This window comes from Anabrus simplex, chromosome 3 (assembly GCF_040414725.1).
Source record: "Anabrus simplex isolate iqAnaSimp1 chromosome 3, ASM4041472v1, whole genome shotgun sequence".
Taxonomy (NCBI): Eukaryota; Metazoa; Arthropoda; class Insecta; order Orthoptera; family Tettigoniidae; genus Anabrus; species Anabrus simplex.
Window position 1 is genome coordinate 468810022 of NC_090267.1, and position 16779 is coordinate 468826800.

A 16779-nucleotide genomic window follows, 5' to 3' on the forward strand; every position below is an offset into this window, starting at 1 on the left:
TTTCCGTGGTTTCCTACTTCTCCTTCAAGAAAATGCCGGGATGATACCGAACTTATGACCACGGCCGCTTTCTTCCCTCTTCCTTGCTTATCCCTTCCAATCCTCCCATTACACCACGAGGCCCCTGTTTAGCATAGCAAGTGAGGGCGCTCGGGAAAGGTACTGGTCCTCCTTTCCAGTTGTATCCCCGACCCCAAGTCTCACGCTCCAGGACACTGCCCCTGAAGAGGTAGAGGGGATCCCTCGCTGAGTCCGAAGGAAAAAACAACCCTGGAGGGTAAACAGATTAAGAAAGAAAGAAAGGTAGGTTATTATTATTATTATTATTATTATTATTATTATTATTATTATTATTATTATTATAATTTCTGAATTTTATATTTACTCCTGTGAACACTGGCAATCATTCTTCAGCTAATTGCAGGATATCGCTTGTTTGTTTGTTTGATTGATCTGTTTGTTGACATCACTGATATATAAATATGTTTATTATAGAGCAATACTCCTTTTAAATATCAGTCTGCAAGCCTCTGTTAGTTAACTAAACTCCATAACCCTCTATTTCCAACTGGCTCTGTGACTTGTTTTAGTTCCATATCTGTTCTCATTCATTAAACATTGTGATCGTCATTTGGTCTACCTCTGTATTTCTTACCGTCTATGGCTGTCGTAATCACAAAGACGCACACAAGAGATGTTGTCAATTGTGTACAGTATTTTATTTACAAATTATATACACATTATACACACACATTAATGAACCGCCATCTTGACAAACACTTGACTGCTTCATTAGCATGTCAGCCGATTACCAACACAACAAAATCACAGCATGAGTTCACACACTCGACTAACGATTTGCACTAACAAGTGAACTAACAACTCTACTCCAAAGACTGCCTCTTTATATAACTTGCCTGGCCAGACTTCTAGAAAAGTACGACACAACATGTTTTTCTTGTACCTATCTTCTCGAGTCTCCAATTTCCTCTATACAAATGGATAGAATGTTCTATAAAGCTCGAGTGATAAGGATGCGTTGTTCTAGACTATTACCCTGTATTGCACACCACTGAGGTAATAATAAATTATATACTGTTAATTACGAGATCTCACATTAAACAAGGTCACATTAATATACATACAGCATATGTGTCGTCACATAACCTCACATTTTTGTTACACAAAACAGATCATAAAACACACAAATAATAAATGACACGACCACGATTTATATCAAATAAAGTCCGTAAATAACTACATAAATAATAATAATAATAATAATAATAATAATAATAATAATAACAACAACATCTACTAACTGAGCTCGATATTTTCACTATTTACCCATGGGTTTAGCGAATTGTTTCCAAGTTATACTAGTCCATTACACTTGCATCAATCTATTATCCACCTACTTAACTTTCCTCCTCCATTCGTCTCACATGACCTCACCAACAAAGTCGGTTTATGTATACAGCTTCATCCATCAATTTCATTCCCAACTTAGTCTCTATAAAGTTAAAGAAATATTAATGTTATTTTCATTACATAAAGAGTGATTTTAATTAAGAATTAAATCTTATGAAGTAAATTATAGGGATATGTTTCGCCCTTTTTAAGGGGATCATTAGCCTTAGTCTCAAACCTGAAAGATAATAAAATCAGGATCCTGTTTGCTCTTAATTGTCGTGTTTGATAAATTACAAATTACAAAAGTGAGGATGATGTAGGTACATGAGTCAAAAATGAGCGAGATGGATGACAGTAGTTAAGATATTTTTATAATAAGGTTTTATAAAGCCTTACAAACAGTCCTAATTTATATACTTTTATGAATGTCCTTGTCTAAAAATGTGGTAACAAGTTGCATATTAACAGTTCTACAAGAACACAATTATTGCTGCGTCTATCCTTGTTAAACGGCACCCTATATTTGTTGAGGGCGTAAGAAATAGGTTTGGAGCCTAAACACTTCAATTTTTTGAATAATGACGAAGAAAACTGTTACTGAATTACTCCAAGTGGAGTTTAAATATATTTTAAAGCTAGTTTGTAGTTAAGCTCTTGTGATGTGACAATTCTGCCGCTCTTCCAAATTACGCTGTAGGAGCGAGGGAAATGCTGGATAGTAAGTAGCCATAACTATAAAGTTCTATGAGAACACAGTTAATTCTATTACAAGGCGCCCTGTAAAGGTTGAGGGCGTAAGAAATCAATTTAGAGCTTAAACAGTTTGATCTGTAGAATAATGACGAAGAAAATTATTACTTATCACTCTAATTGGGGTTTAAAATAAAATTTAAAGTTGTTAGTTTGTTGTTAATCTCGTCTGACGAGATAAGTCTGCAGTCTTCCTAAAGCACGTCCGAGCGAGGAATAGTGCTTGTTAGTAAGCAGCTGTGTTTGTATTAGTTAGAAGGTGCGACTGTGGCTTCTGATATAGAGAGTCGAAAGGGGAATGTGGTTTACGAATTTACGCATTAAGGAATGAAATTGAAGGAAAGGTGAGTTCAAAGAAAAAACTATGTGTGTAAATTCACTTACCCCTTTAACAATTATGATGTTAATAGGTTAACGTAAAGGTGAGTTAAAGAAAACCCTCCGATGATGATAGGAGACATCTGCCAGTGCATACTTAAATGCATATTTCATCACCTTTTCCAGCGTAGTTCCATTCTTATATTGGTGATTTACACTGCTTATAAATCCGATGTCTACTGATGAATATGATTCCCCAGAGTTCACTCATATTCCACTCCCGTACCGTGTAGTTGATCTGAAAACAGACCGATATAAAGATAGCTGACTACTTTCTTACTGTGCATAATGCCGTTGATCTCAATTGTGAGCTTACTGCTTTAGCTTTACTGCACCTTGATTCAATTTTATTTATTATTTTACCTCTTTGGGAGAACAGGGATCCTAAATACCCCAAACGATCCACCTGTTCCAGTTTTGTATTTCTTACCCGAAACTCCCTCCTCTCAGGTTTCTTCCCTCCCATCACATCAGTCTTGAATATGTCATGTTTTCATCTCATACTCGCTGCAACTGGTTTCAAACTCCAAAATATTACGGTACAGGGTTTCAGGACAGTCTGGCATTAAAACCAGGTCTACAGCCTATAGTACGTAACACAAGTTTAAGACCACTAGCGAAATTAAGTTAATGAACTCCAGATTTTACACTTATGTTACGAATTTTTTGCAAATAATTTTTGGTTCATTCGCGTTGATATACACTCAGTGGCCAAAAATCGTGGGATGACACTGAATGTGATGTTATAACAAGTTTATCCTCCGCGAGCCCTCAAAACGGCAGCAATACGACGAGGCATCGACTCTACAAGGTGTTGGAATCGTTCTGGAGGTCTCTGGACCCATGCATCTTGCACTGTTACCCACAGTTGGTCTTGTATAGTTTGTGCGGGGTTCGTGGAGAGTACACCACCAATGACAGCAACCCATGAATGCTCGATTGGATTCAGATCGGGAGGATCTGGAGGATGAATCTATGGTCGTAACTTCACTGGTGTGCTCCACTAACCACCTGCGTGCCACCACAGAGCGGTGACATGGCGCATTGTCCTGTTGACACATGGCATTTCCTTCAGGGTACTCTAGGTCCAGAAAGGGATGCAGATGGTCTGAAAGAATGTCTACATAACGTGAAACTGTCAGCGCTCTCTGCGGCCGGACAATGGGGCCTAATAACGACGATGAGAACGTCACCCAGGCCAGAACTGAGCAACCTCCCGCCTACACACAACCTTGTTGACACGCAGGATGCATAGCTTCATAGGTCACATGCCACATTCTCACGCACTCATCAGCTCGATACAACTGAAACCAGGGTTCATCGCCACCACTATTCCATGGTCCATTGCCAATGTTCGCGAGCTCATGCACGCCGTTAGTCTCGGTGTCGAGGTGTCAGCAAAGAGACACGAGTTGGTCGTCGGCTGGTGAAGCCTATGCGATGTAGTCGCCTTCGTACAGTCCTGGAAGAAATTGGTTCCTGACTCCGAACATTCAACTGGGCGGTGATCTGACTCACAGTAGCCCGTCGTGCGCCCAGTATGATTCTACGGATGCAACGTGATGTCCGTTGGTTAAACACCTGTGGTCTTCCCGTGCGGTGGTTTACGTGGGTGGTAACATTCTCTCTCCGATAATGAAGATCCACCCTCGACACTGTTGACCTCGCAAGCACGAATTCGCGTGTAATCTCCGCAATGCTATCACCCACGCGCCGTGTACCACTGATCTTCTCACGTTCAAAGTCGGTTAACTCGCCACGTGTTGCCATCTTCACGACACTGGCGTCTGTGACAGACTGCGCAGCTACGCCGCAGCTAGCCGCAACGCCCAGGGGTCATACACGGCACATTTTCTAATGGGACACTCCTTCCCGTGACATTTGGCCGTTCAAAGTACAACTTGTAAGAAAAAAAAAACCCGTTGAAGTATCGAATGAATTTTAAGAGTTATAATTTTTCAAACATTTTGGGATCCTCTAAAAGTATCCCACTTTAGCTTGTAAAGGCCATCCTGTTCATTAAACTGCATGAGTTATTATGGCTACCTTATTTTTACAAATATCTAGCCAACAGATAGTATATTTCCTTAAAAGCCGAAAGACGAAATTATCACAGATTTGTTTGTTTGTGCATTTTTACCACACTCACCTCCCAGTTCGGACGGTGACTGTAACTTTAAAGATAAAACACAGTCAGCTATAATTTTCAATAACACGTATAAATCTCGGCGATTTGTTGGCGGTAACCTGTACTACCTGAGGAGTTCAATTTTGGTGACGGTAGCTCATTCCAAATATTTTTCAAGCATTTCTAAATACGGTGTTACAATTTATTATTCAAATGCGAAATATTAAAAACAAAGACATCGCTAGAAAGAAAGACTCTATTATACTTTTATGTCAATATGCACTCTATTGGATAGTTATTTAGAAGAAATAATGTAGCCCTATATCCCAAAAATGGGGTATTTTTACAGGTTATCAGAATGTTTGAAAAATTATAACTCTTTAAGTTATTTCAACGGTTGTTTTCATACTGTAGATGTCATCACGAATAAGCCGAAAAATATTTTGCAGACCGATTCGTATAAAAAATATAGGGTCAGCGGTTCATTAACTGGTTTTCGCTGGTGGTCTTAAAAATAATTGTTAGGTACTGTAGGTTGAAGTGAATTCCTCCAAGATATTTTATACATTTCAATAGATGATTCATGTATTCTACGAACAACAAAGGTGAGAGATTAGAGCCTTGTTTAATCCCTGCTTCTACTTTGAACAAGCAACTCATTTTATCATCAATTTATCGATGATATCTGTATATTAAAAAGTTTACTAGAAAGAGCTTTTTCCAGTCCGTTCGGCCGTTCTACAGGACCGATTTTCTTCATCCCTTTTGCATTTTCTCCGGAATTACCTGCTGATGAATCATCAGACATTGATAGGTGTCTACGTTCAGTCAACTTTGAGTGATCTCTAAACGACCATTTAAATAATTGCAGGGGAAGGCCTACCCTAGCCCGCAACTTAGGGGGTTGCTAAGCAATTAACACCTGCATTAATATTCTAATATATGTGATTTTAATCCTTTGTAATATGACTGCATGCAACCATGACTGATTAACCACCTGCCAAGCCTGAAGCCTGGAAGTGTACACTTCATCTCATCATGGGCGAATACTATTGTCTGCTAGATACTATTCGATTCTCTGACCTTCCACAGCCTCTAAATAGGCTCAACCGATGGCAGAACGTTCCTTATAACTTAAATGCTCCTAAGAGTAAACAAAGGACGTACACACAGCCGGGAAGGTATCAAGTTGACTAGCCTTCTGTGTGAATATTAATAAAGCGCAGGGACAACCCCTTGAAAAAGTGGATGCCTACTTATCCCAACCAGTGTTCAGTTATGGTCAACTGTATGTTGCACTATCCCGGGCAAGATCATTTAAAAATGTTAATATCCAGAAACGCCCAAATGGTAGAAGCACAGCGAATATTGTATGGAAACAATTGTTATAAACTACATTACGAATAAATCATTTTTTAGGCATGATATGGGCTTTTGGGCTTATGCCGTGTCGAGGACATAAGGTGAAAACTTTTTTACGTTTAGCAGAGAACTTTGCCCTGCGTCTTCAGAATAAAATCTCGAGTGTTCACGAGGAAGGCTGCTGCAATAATGAGGGTAGGGTTTGAATTTAAGTGTTAGTAACAGAAGTGTAGTTCATTCGTCACCAGATGGCTCACCGTACGCGGTGCAGCGCTAGCATTCTAAGCGGAAGCTGATGGCACCATCAGAATCGGTGTGGGAGGGGGTCACGTGACAGGTGTACACACATTATGAAAGTATGACACTGACACAAGCATGGGATGAAACATCTTGTAATGAGGAACGTACGAATTTGGAAACCATCTAAACGAAATAACGACAATGAAAGGACAGGCTGGCCACCACGTATTAGTTAATTGTTAGCCTGTGTCTCTGTTAAATTTTTTAGGATTTCTACGCATTTTTATAGCTTCCCGTATAATCCTGGATCTGTAGTGTCTAGTGTGGGTAAGAGCTCGAACATCTTCGAACACAACATCATGACCTGACGATATTGCGTACTCAGCTATCGCTGCTTTGTGTGGCTGGTTGCGGCGGATATTTCTTTAATTATTATTGATTCAATTATTACTTACCGGTATTAAATATTCACAAAATTGTTGAGAAGGTCGGACAAAGCAAACAGGACAACGACAGGCATATCAGGGCGAGTTGAATGACCTATTAATAACGAATGCTTTGGAGCAACACGTGTCCACTTGTTCTTAAATTTTAGTCATCAATTAGGTATTTAAGTAACTCTTTTCAGTCTGAGATTGTTTAATAAATCACCTAATACATGTAGTGTTTACAATCTGACATCCAACTTTCCTGTGTTGATATAAATGAAGATTTATTTTTCTCCTCGTGGAGTGCATGACACGTAATGTGCCGTGGACGTTAATAATTAAACTGGGTGTGCTGACGTTGAAAGTTCTGTATCAGAGTAGTAACGGCGTTTGTTTATTGCAATAAAAGGGAGACCCCAGTTTGTATCACATAACCTGTGTGCGTGCTGACAATGAAAGGAGCTTTGAAAACTCTAACGTATGGCGTGTAGTTTATAGCTAACTTTTTCGCATTTTCACGCCGGCTGCTAGCACACACACACATATATGGGTTTCTCTCCCTTTTTTACCTCTTTCCTAGCACAGTCTTTTTTCTCCCACTCTCTTCTATATTCCCTAAAGAATGCTTTCTATATATATACGACATCTTAAAAGTCGCGATAAATTTGGGCAGAATTGTATAAGGCTGGAGATGTTGGTACGGGTCGCACAATACTGGCTTCAAGCCGGAGTTATGGCAGGTTAAGGTGACAAAAGATTCTATATATAACTTCTACCTCTCTTACACATAATACACTTGCTTTCATTTGCACCCTTTTCATCTTTTATTTTTCCTCCCTTTTCTTTCATTCTTTTTTTACCTTTCCAGTGGTATTATGCCATTTGAAAGTCGAGCTTCGCAAGCCAAGTTGCTAACTTAACAGTAAATGCTAGAGCATCTTGGCGCCTGTCTGCCCTCCTCGTCTCTGCTGCACGGTACAGTATGTTTTAACCCTTTCAGACCGAGTACGCACAATTGTGCGGGTTCGTATTTTAGTTATCCCTGACCGTATTTGATGTTTTTTCGGCGCTACACCGGACTGCAGTGATTGTGCAGGACACGTGGCGTGTATTTCAATTGATTTTAGTATGCGCTTGACCGCCAGGGCGAAGGAAGAAGAGTTTAAATAGCACAGTTGATCTGCGAGATGGCAGGAAGCAGTAGTGCCAAAAGTAAGTATTTATTTACTGTGTTTATATTAATCTAGAAGCTTTACTGAATACCGGAATATATTCAATGAAGTGTGTACATTGGTTAGTGAACGTAAATTTTGAAGCTACACCATTGTACGTGATACAACGAGGTTTTGAATTTTGATACGCACAATTGTGTGGGTCCTGTTTTTCGGATGTTAGTTTTTATTTTGTAAAATAAACTATTAATATGTGTATTGAGGAGCATTTTAGTCAGTTCTTGACGTACAAACAAAAATTCACACCTCCAGTTTTCTTTCAGGTCTGAAAGGGTTAAGTTCCTGGAGGTTTCCAAAGTAGCACTCCTCCAAGACCAAGTGTTCGGTTATCCACTTTAGTTTAGAAAATCAAAATTTCACCCTTCCCTTACACTTACAACAACATAACAAATTTACACAATTTTCCTGTCTGAGAAATTAAAATATGCGATTTTAATTAATTCGATATGCTAAATTTGAATCTAAAGCTCCGTTTTTTCTGTCATCCAACAGTTTTTGAGAGGACATCTTGAACTTCCCGCAACATACTGCATAGGCTATATAGTTCACTGTTGTTCATTTTCGGTTTTCTATTGTTGTAATAAAAAATACACATCAACAGAAATATATTACGTATTCTAAAATTTTATTTATGTTGCAATTAAGATTTTATATAGTAAAAATTCTTACCTTCTTAAAACTTTTTCCTCGAAGTCTTGCGCCTATAAGATGACTCCGAAACATCTGTGATAATTTGCCAGTTGTCATCAGCAAACATGTAGGAGACTGATTTTCCTTTGTATAGCCTTTCCATTTCTAATAAGTCCTGACAGAACCTATCCCCATGCTCATCACTGACGTCACCAAGCTTCGGTGGAAAGAAATTCTAGTGCGAATGGAGGAAGTGAATCTTAAGGGACATGTTGCATCCCAGTGACTTCTAAGCCCTCAACAAATTTTTCACCATATCTGTGAAATTATATGCTCTATAGTTTCCCAGAAAATTCACACGAATCGTCCGGCTCCATGGCTATATGGTTAGCGTTCTGGGGGTCCCAGGTTCGATTCCCGGTAGGGTCGGGAATTTTAACCATCATTGGTTAATTTCGCCGGCTCGAGGGCTGGGTGTATGTATCGTCTTCATCATCATTTCATACTCATCACGACGCGCAGGTCGCCTACGGGTGTCAAATCAAAAGACCTGCACCTGGCGAACCGAACATGTCCTCGGACACTCCCGGCACTAAAAGCCATACGCCATTTCATTTTTTACACGAATCGATTTAAAAGCACGCCAGGCGTTTTTTCATCAGAAATGAGAGTCCCCTTGAATACAGAATCATATAACAGATCGCATATTTGTGTAGCTAAAAATACACTTTCCTTTAGTTTTTCCTCAATCAACACTTGAAATTTTTCCCTTGAATACTGAAATGCTCTTCCTGATTTGTCTATCACCTTAGGAAAGTTCTTCATCAACCCCCGTTTTACATGCAATGGGGGCAAAAGTATTTTGACCACATCAGCAAGTGGCAAGTTTTTAACATTATTTTGTCCTAATACTACACTTTCTCTCGATGGCCACTCTCTGATTTCATAATGATTACGCTTTATCTCGACTGTCCCACTTACAGTCACGAAACGAAAATTTTGTGGATGCTGACTGTATTCCTGTTCGCATACCTATCACTTTTAGATCTGTACAAATCTCCCACCCGTGTTCTGTATAGTTCAAAGTCTTTAGAATAGTTTCCATACTATCATATCCTTCTATCATATTAATGGAATAGGCTACTAGGACAGATGGAAACATATTTCCGTTATGCAAATACTCGACTTTTAAACTCGTATTAGACGAGTATATGAACAGACGCCATTCCTTAGCATCATTATTTCCTCCCGGAGCCACCATTAGCTCATTATCATCATTAAAATAAAATAATTGTGCTTTTGATGTAAAAAATGCTGACAGATTGTATTCCCGTTTCTGAGCGATGTTACCATACCAGGTTGTAAAAGTTCCATCCCTGAAGGCGGGATGATAAAATCTCGGCTTGTGTTTTGGTTAATTTCAAATCTATCGCAAGATAATTTATTTACCAAATGAAGTCCTCGAGACACAATAAAATAATTATCGGTAAGGGATAATTCATCGCGAGAGGGATTAGAGTCAGAAGAGGTAGATTCTTGATTCAAAGGTCCATTTTTCGGGTGGATTTGGAATTGGTAAACTATGGGCATGTTTAATAGAACGTGTCAGTGATCGCAAATTAAGAGATTCAATTGCATGCTTATTTTGTTGAGGTAAAAGCAGATACATTAACTACAGAAATAACAGTTTGTAATGCGATCCATAGGTTCCCTCCATAACATTGGGATCGCTGAAGGCATACTTCAATGCGTATCTTCTAGCCAACCTGTTAACGTTTTTTTGTAATTTGTACAGCACGAGTTAGGTGCCCAAAATCTATGTTTGTCGCCAAATTTACTATACTTCTCGAAATGTGGATTGTAAGCCATCCCATGTAGTGGAGTTGTACTTTAGCGCTGAGATATTGTACAATACTCTGCACAAACGTAAAAGAATAAATTGGAAGGTTTAACATTCATTTAGAGTAATAAACCCGAGAGGAATAATAAGAAAGTTAAGTAGAAAGGGAGACAATAGCGCCTTCCCCTCCCTAAAATAGCTATATGGTGCGATACAAATATCACAACAATGTTACGTGATACAAAAGACTAGTTATTTTCCTAATCAGCGTGTCCAAAAACATGTTAATTGATATATCGTCGCTGCCGGGGCAAAATCTCCTATGTGAAATATTTTAGCTTAGAACTTTGGCCGATAAGGTTCTGTCATCTAAAGTGCAATATTGTATGGATATTGTCAAGGCATTCTCGCTTTTCATAATGTATGTGCTGCGGGTCAGTATATCTCCAAAAATATTACCACATAGGAGGTTTTGTCCCGGCAACGACGATATGTTTTGTCTGAGAGCAATTTGTGTGTATGATCCGACGGAGTTCTGAAACGCTTGGGGGAATTTCAGCGAAACTTTGTACACACATGTTAATATTTAAAAAAAAGCTGCTGGCGGGAAAATACACTCCTAGCAACCCCCGGGGGTAGGGTGGTCAAACGGTGTCATGTAAAATATTCGAAAGGTGCCAATATTAGTGTCGAATCTATAGTTTTCGGGGTCGATAAGATGATTAGAAGCATTCCGGATGCCGTTTAATTCTAAATTCAGCTTCTATCGGCACGGGGGTTGAGAAGGAGTGAAAAAGATCATATCAAAAATGACCGAGATTAGTGCTGAATCCATAGTTTTTGGGATCGCTAGGCTGATTGGTGACAGTCGGAATGGTAGTTGGAATCGTGTACGACATACCTATAGCGCGACGCACAAGTACATAGGCTAAAGTTACCGTGTATTTTTTGAAAGAATCACCGCTTCCAAATCAGGGTCCTAAAAGGACAAAGTTTAATGCGGTAAAGTAAAATAAACTTAAAATTAAACGCATAAAAATAATTCAAAGTCTACAAAATACTGTAGTTCGTAAAAATTAATCAACGTCACAATATAGAAAAAATAAAAATCACTTCACACATAATTAATAGGTAATACGACCAGTGTGTCTGATTGATATGCCAGGTGTCGCTCTTAAGGTCAGTCGTGCTGCAATAGCAATGTCCAGTGCACTCAGAGTGGCTTGCAGGAGATGCAAGATGTCGGATATAGAGGGCCCTGAAGCACGTAGTACAAGTTTTGTTCTTATCCACATTCACACCTTATAACACTTGTACTGAACCCTCATTTCTTAAGGTTATCCCTGGACTTTCCCACACCTGATCGTAGCTGGTTCAAGAACATCCACACCAGCCAGCTTTCATTATGTCCAGGTGATAACTGCTCATCTTCTGGCATCCATCCGCAGAGGTGAGAGGTCCGTTTCTTCCACAGCTCCAGCCTTGCCTTCCCTGGTGAAGCGGTAAGCACCTCAGATGCCCTCAGGAAGCTCTTCCGATTTCAACCGTTGCTAAAATAATAATAATAATGATCATAATAATAATATTACGATATCAAACGTAATCCGGAAGAGAAGGATAACAATTTTTTATGCTAACCTCTACAGATTGCCAGCTGAAAGGAACTGTAAACGTTTGTTATCCTACTTCAGAAGTCTCAAAACGATTCTTCCTTTGCTGGTGGAGACCGATAAATATACTTTAAAGCATGGAATCACAGAAAAAGACATTCAACTCCGAACTCCGCTCAAACACAGACTTAGACAGGTTTACCAAGAAGAAGTCCCAACTCGATTGGAGTATGTCCTTTCTGATGCATAGAGGAAAGCACACTCCTAAAGGATGAAAACGTGGTAGGCGGCGCAAGAAGACAGTTGCGATCTCGCGCTCCTTAGTGGCCTCAACGATGAATAATAATAATAATAATAATAATAATAATAATAATAATAATAATAATTGTACCGGGCGGTACACCTCCACTCCGCTAATTTAAAATGTGCGCCAGTTGAAACTCCTCTGCTGGAGGAAGTCTGAACTTTATCTACGCTATTAATTCTCTATTTTCTCAGAAGATGTCACCACGTGGAAAATTTTGAGTTTTTGAACTGTGTCATTTTTGATGTGGTTTTGTTTTGCTTGAAGCAAGAAGTGTGAACTTTCTCTTCTAGAGGACACTACTGAAGATCTACAATAGTGCAACCTAGTGCGGAGTCAAAGAACTATTTTGTTGGAGAAAATTTAATTTCAAGAGTTTGTTCTTTGTTAAATTTCTTTCTGTCATTGTTTAAGTTGGTAATATTCACCCCTTCTTTCCCCTTGTGTTGAACCTAACCAATCCCGAATTTCTTAAATTAATTTCTATCCAATCAGATGTATTTTCCCCCAACTTGAATCGGTTGCGGGGTCCTACCCAATAAAGAGTTTGTGGGAGGGTGTTTTCTTTCCCCTAACGCCTAGAACCTTCTGCGAGAGGATATAAACTGCTGATTTTTGGGTCTCTGCGCCACTTCTGTTCCATCTTTCAGTGTATTAAGTACATAGCAGGAGGCGGGAAGCGCCTCTTTCCTCGGCAGCGGTCAACAATAAGGTAATGGCCGATTAATAACTTCTTTCTTTGCTTGCTCAGCAGTTTAACTTTCGGGGCGGGTTCTAAGCGTTCAACCATGTAACCTTTTCCTAAATGTAACTACTCTTTCATATATTCTCTTTTAAAGCTATATACTGGGATAGAGAGTGCTAACCCTCTCGAGCTCCCACTCATATTGTTTTGAGGTGAACTTAGCTTTCTCAACCTATTCTCCGTTAACGTAAAACAAATTGTTCTCTTCTTAAGTCACCTCTTTAGTATGAGATTAGCCCTTGTATTAACGGCCTAGGGCCAAGTAGGTCTTAATCAAAGTGTATTAGGAGTGCAAGTTCGCCTCCTCTCAAATTGTTTTAGAGGTCATTTGCTTTTCATTTAATAGACCTCAGTAGATTGGGTATTTTACCCCTGTGTTTATGTCCGTTGAGGACAGCTTGAAGGTGGAGTTTGGTGTGGCCTGGGAGAGGCTTAAATTAAAGAGCGAGTGGCTCTTTTGGAAACGGAGTGTTGTATGCCTCGAGGAGGCTTTACTGTGTAATTTGGAGCAAGTGCTCCAGGGTTTGATTGGGGTCTTCTGCCCCTTTGTTAAAATTTGTATATCGGAAAGTTGGGCTAGTTGCTCAAGAATTGTGAACTCAGGGCTCGAAGCCCAAATTCTGTAATCACTGTAATTGTACATTTCAAATTGTGTTTCGGCTACTAAGTACCTGTTCTTTGTTATTACTTAATCTTGTAAAGAAAATATAACCTTGCTAAATTTTACATTAACTTTGATTCCGTAGTTTGAGACCCATTCACGCCCGCACCTTCTTATACCTCTACCTACCACCAAAACACGGTAATAATAATAATAATAATAATAATAATAATAATAATAATAATAATAATAATAATAATAATAATAATAATAATAATAATAATAATAATAATAATCCATTCTCCGAGCCAGAATAATTAATCAAACACGATTACAATCCACGACCCGGCCGGAAATCGAACTCGGGACCCTCTGAACATAAGGCCTTAACGCTGACTATTCAGCCAGTCAATCAAATAATAATAATAATAATAATAATAATAATAATAATAATAATAATAAAGCGTCTTATTCATATAGTAGTGTTTCATTAACACTATTTATCTTGAAATTGGGCCCATCAAATGTGCAAGCTGGTTGACTTTGGATCTCTAAAATGGTAAAATGTTCAGAATTGTTGTATTAGATGCTTATTCTTCGTGAGATGAGGATTAGATGCAGTTGCTACAATTTGAGATGACCTGTTCATTTCTACTACGAATACTCAGGTTTCAGTGTACACATAGACACCGATACTGTCTAACAAGGAATTACTTCATCAATTGTATACATTGCTGCTTAGTGTGTTCGGCAGATGGCTGACAATTGTGGTGATGTTTGATTGACAGAATGTGAAGCTCTATCCCACTCGATACTTTTCCTCTTGTTGATAGAGCAAGAGCAACACATCCTAATTACAAGCTCTGTGGCCATATTACAGAACAATGTTAACTCGTAGACAAACGGTTATTTCCCTGAAAAAGCGCCGATGAATACGATTACTAATTTATATATTTTAAGCAATAAACTTGGCAACCAATTATCATAAGATTAACATTTAAGTGTCCTAACTTAAACTGAGTTTTAGTGGTATACCATTTCCGTTCATTGGCGAATTTAAGTTGAGGATTCGTATTTAAGTCCAAATTATGACAGTAACCTAAACTTATGAATAATGTCCCAATTGCTCAACGCGTTATCAGATGTGTTTGAGCTACCGACCTGAATCAATCAATCAATCAATCAATCAATCAATCAATCAATCAATCAATCAATCAATCAATCAATCAATCAATCAATCAATCAATCAATCAATCAATCAATCAATCAATCAATCAATCAATCAATCAATCAATCAATCAATCAATCAATCAATCAATCAATCCGGGGGTATTTGAAGGTGCTCAAATACGCCAGGTTCGCGTCGGTAGATTTACTGGCACGTAAAAGAACTCCTATGGGACAAAATTCCGGCACCACGGAAACCATCAAAACAGCTAGTGAGACGTAAAAACAATAACATTATTATTATTCAATCCCCCGTGGCTCCAGCAAACCCAGCCATAACTTACATAAACTGAAGGAAAGTTAGTTATTATTATTATTATTATTATTATTATTATTATTATTATTATTATTATTATTATTATTATTATTATTATTATTATTATTATTAGGAGTAGTAGAGTAGTTATGCTGGCCCCGCGGTGTAGGGGTAGTGTGCCTGCCTCGTACCCGGAGGGCTCGGATTCGATTCCCGGTCAGGTCAAGGATTTTTACCTGGTCAACTTTCTTTATAGCAACAGGATTTCATGGTTTTCATGTAATTATTGGTATTACATTCCTCGTAACTTGTTTACTACGACACTTAATATGCCATTTTCAATTAGCCATCACTTTGGGTTCGAAGCTGTCGCATGATATTGACATTTTGTCGATGTAATATAATTATTCTGGTTCGAGGTCCACTTAGCCTACGTGATTAGAACTGAGGAGCTATCTATATTTGACGGTGAGATAGCGGCCCCGGTCTAGAAAGCCAAGAATAACGGCGGAGAGGGTTCGTCGTGCTGACCACACGACACCTCGTTATCTGCAGGCTTTCGAGCTGAGCAGCGGTCGGTTGGTATACTGAGGCCCTTCAAGGGCTGTAGTGCCATGGGGTTTTGTTTCGTTTTAGTAGTAGTAGTTTCAGAGGACTGAGAATTCGAACGGGTACTTCTATGTCAGTCATATCAAGGTCACGAGCTGACTGACAACTCTGCGTGCGCGAGAAACAGCTGTTACGAACGCCAACCCAGGACGGTATCAGATAGAGCAAGCCTGGAGGGATGTACATTACACTTTCATAACTACAATACTCCGTACAATACATGTACATATTCTTACATATAAGGACGCACATAATTAAATGTCTTCAACACAGTATTTGTTTAAAATGTGTCGAACAACATGCTTTGTAATCACCAAGTACTGTACTAGGGAAATAAATAATCTTTAAAAGTTCCCGTAAGCAGTGAAGTACAAACTAAAAGGCATTTATTTTTTTAGGAGCTTCGCAGGCTCCACTTTCCTATGAACAATTATGAAGCAGCTGTCATATCGTCATGCTTTTCTAAACTTACACATAAAGAAAATAGGCAACGACAAAAGTAGCATCTTTTCAAGCAACCATGTTGATACAAAAATACACAAACACAAATACACACTGGAACATTACTATATCAGTCCTTATGCAAAACTGAATATTTCAGCCATTACTTATAGACAAAAAGAGATAACTGGAGCCTATAACCGGTAGGCTTGTACAGCGCTGAAGTCAGCAACGTGGGGATGTACAGACGTGCACATTAATGGCGTCCCGACATAAACAATCAACACTGCCCCACTCCAGTACTGAAAATAAGGGGAGAGAGTGAAGGGGTGGTGTTGAAAGCCAATCCAATACAAAACATGGGGAAGAGAGTGAAGGGGTAGTGTCGAAGGCACAATGACTCACCTTCTCGCTTAACGCATTGCTGCATGGACTGCATGCAGACAGCCCGCTACAAGACTTCGTTGTGATCGAAATGGGCACAGTGGCGGATGTATTGAAGTACCGGTACAGCATTAGGTTACCTACTCGTCCGGCCCCGCGGTGTACGGAGCAACGCGTCCGGTCGCCCCGAGTTCGATTCCC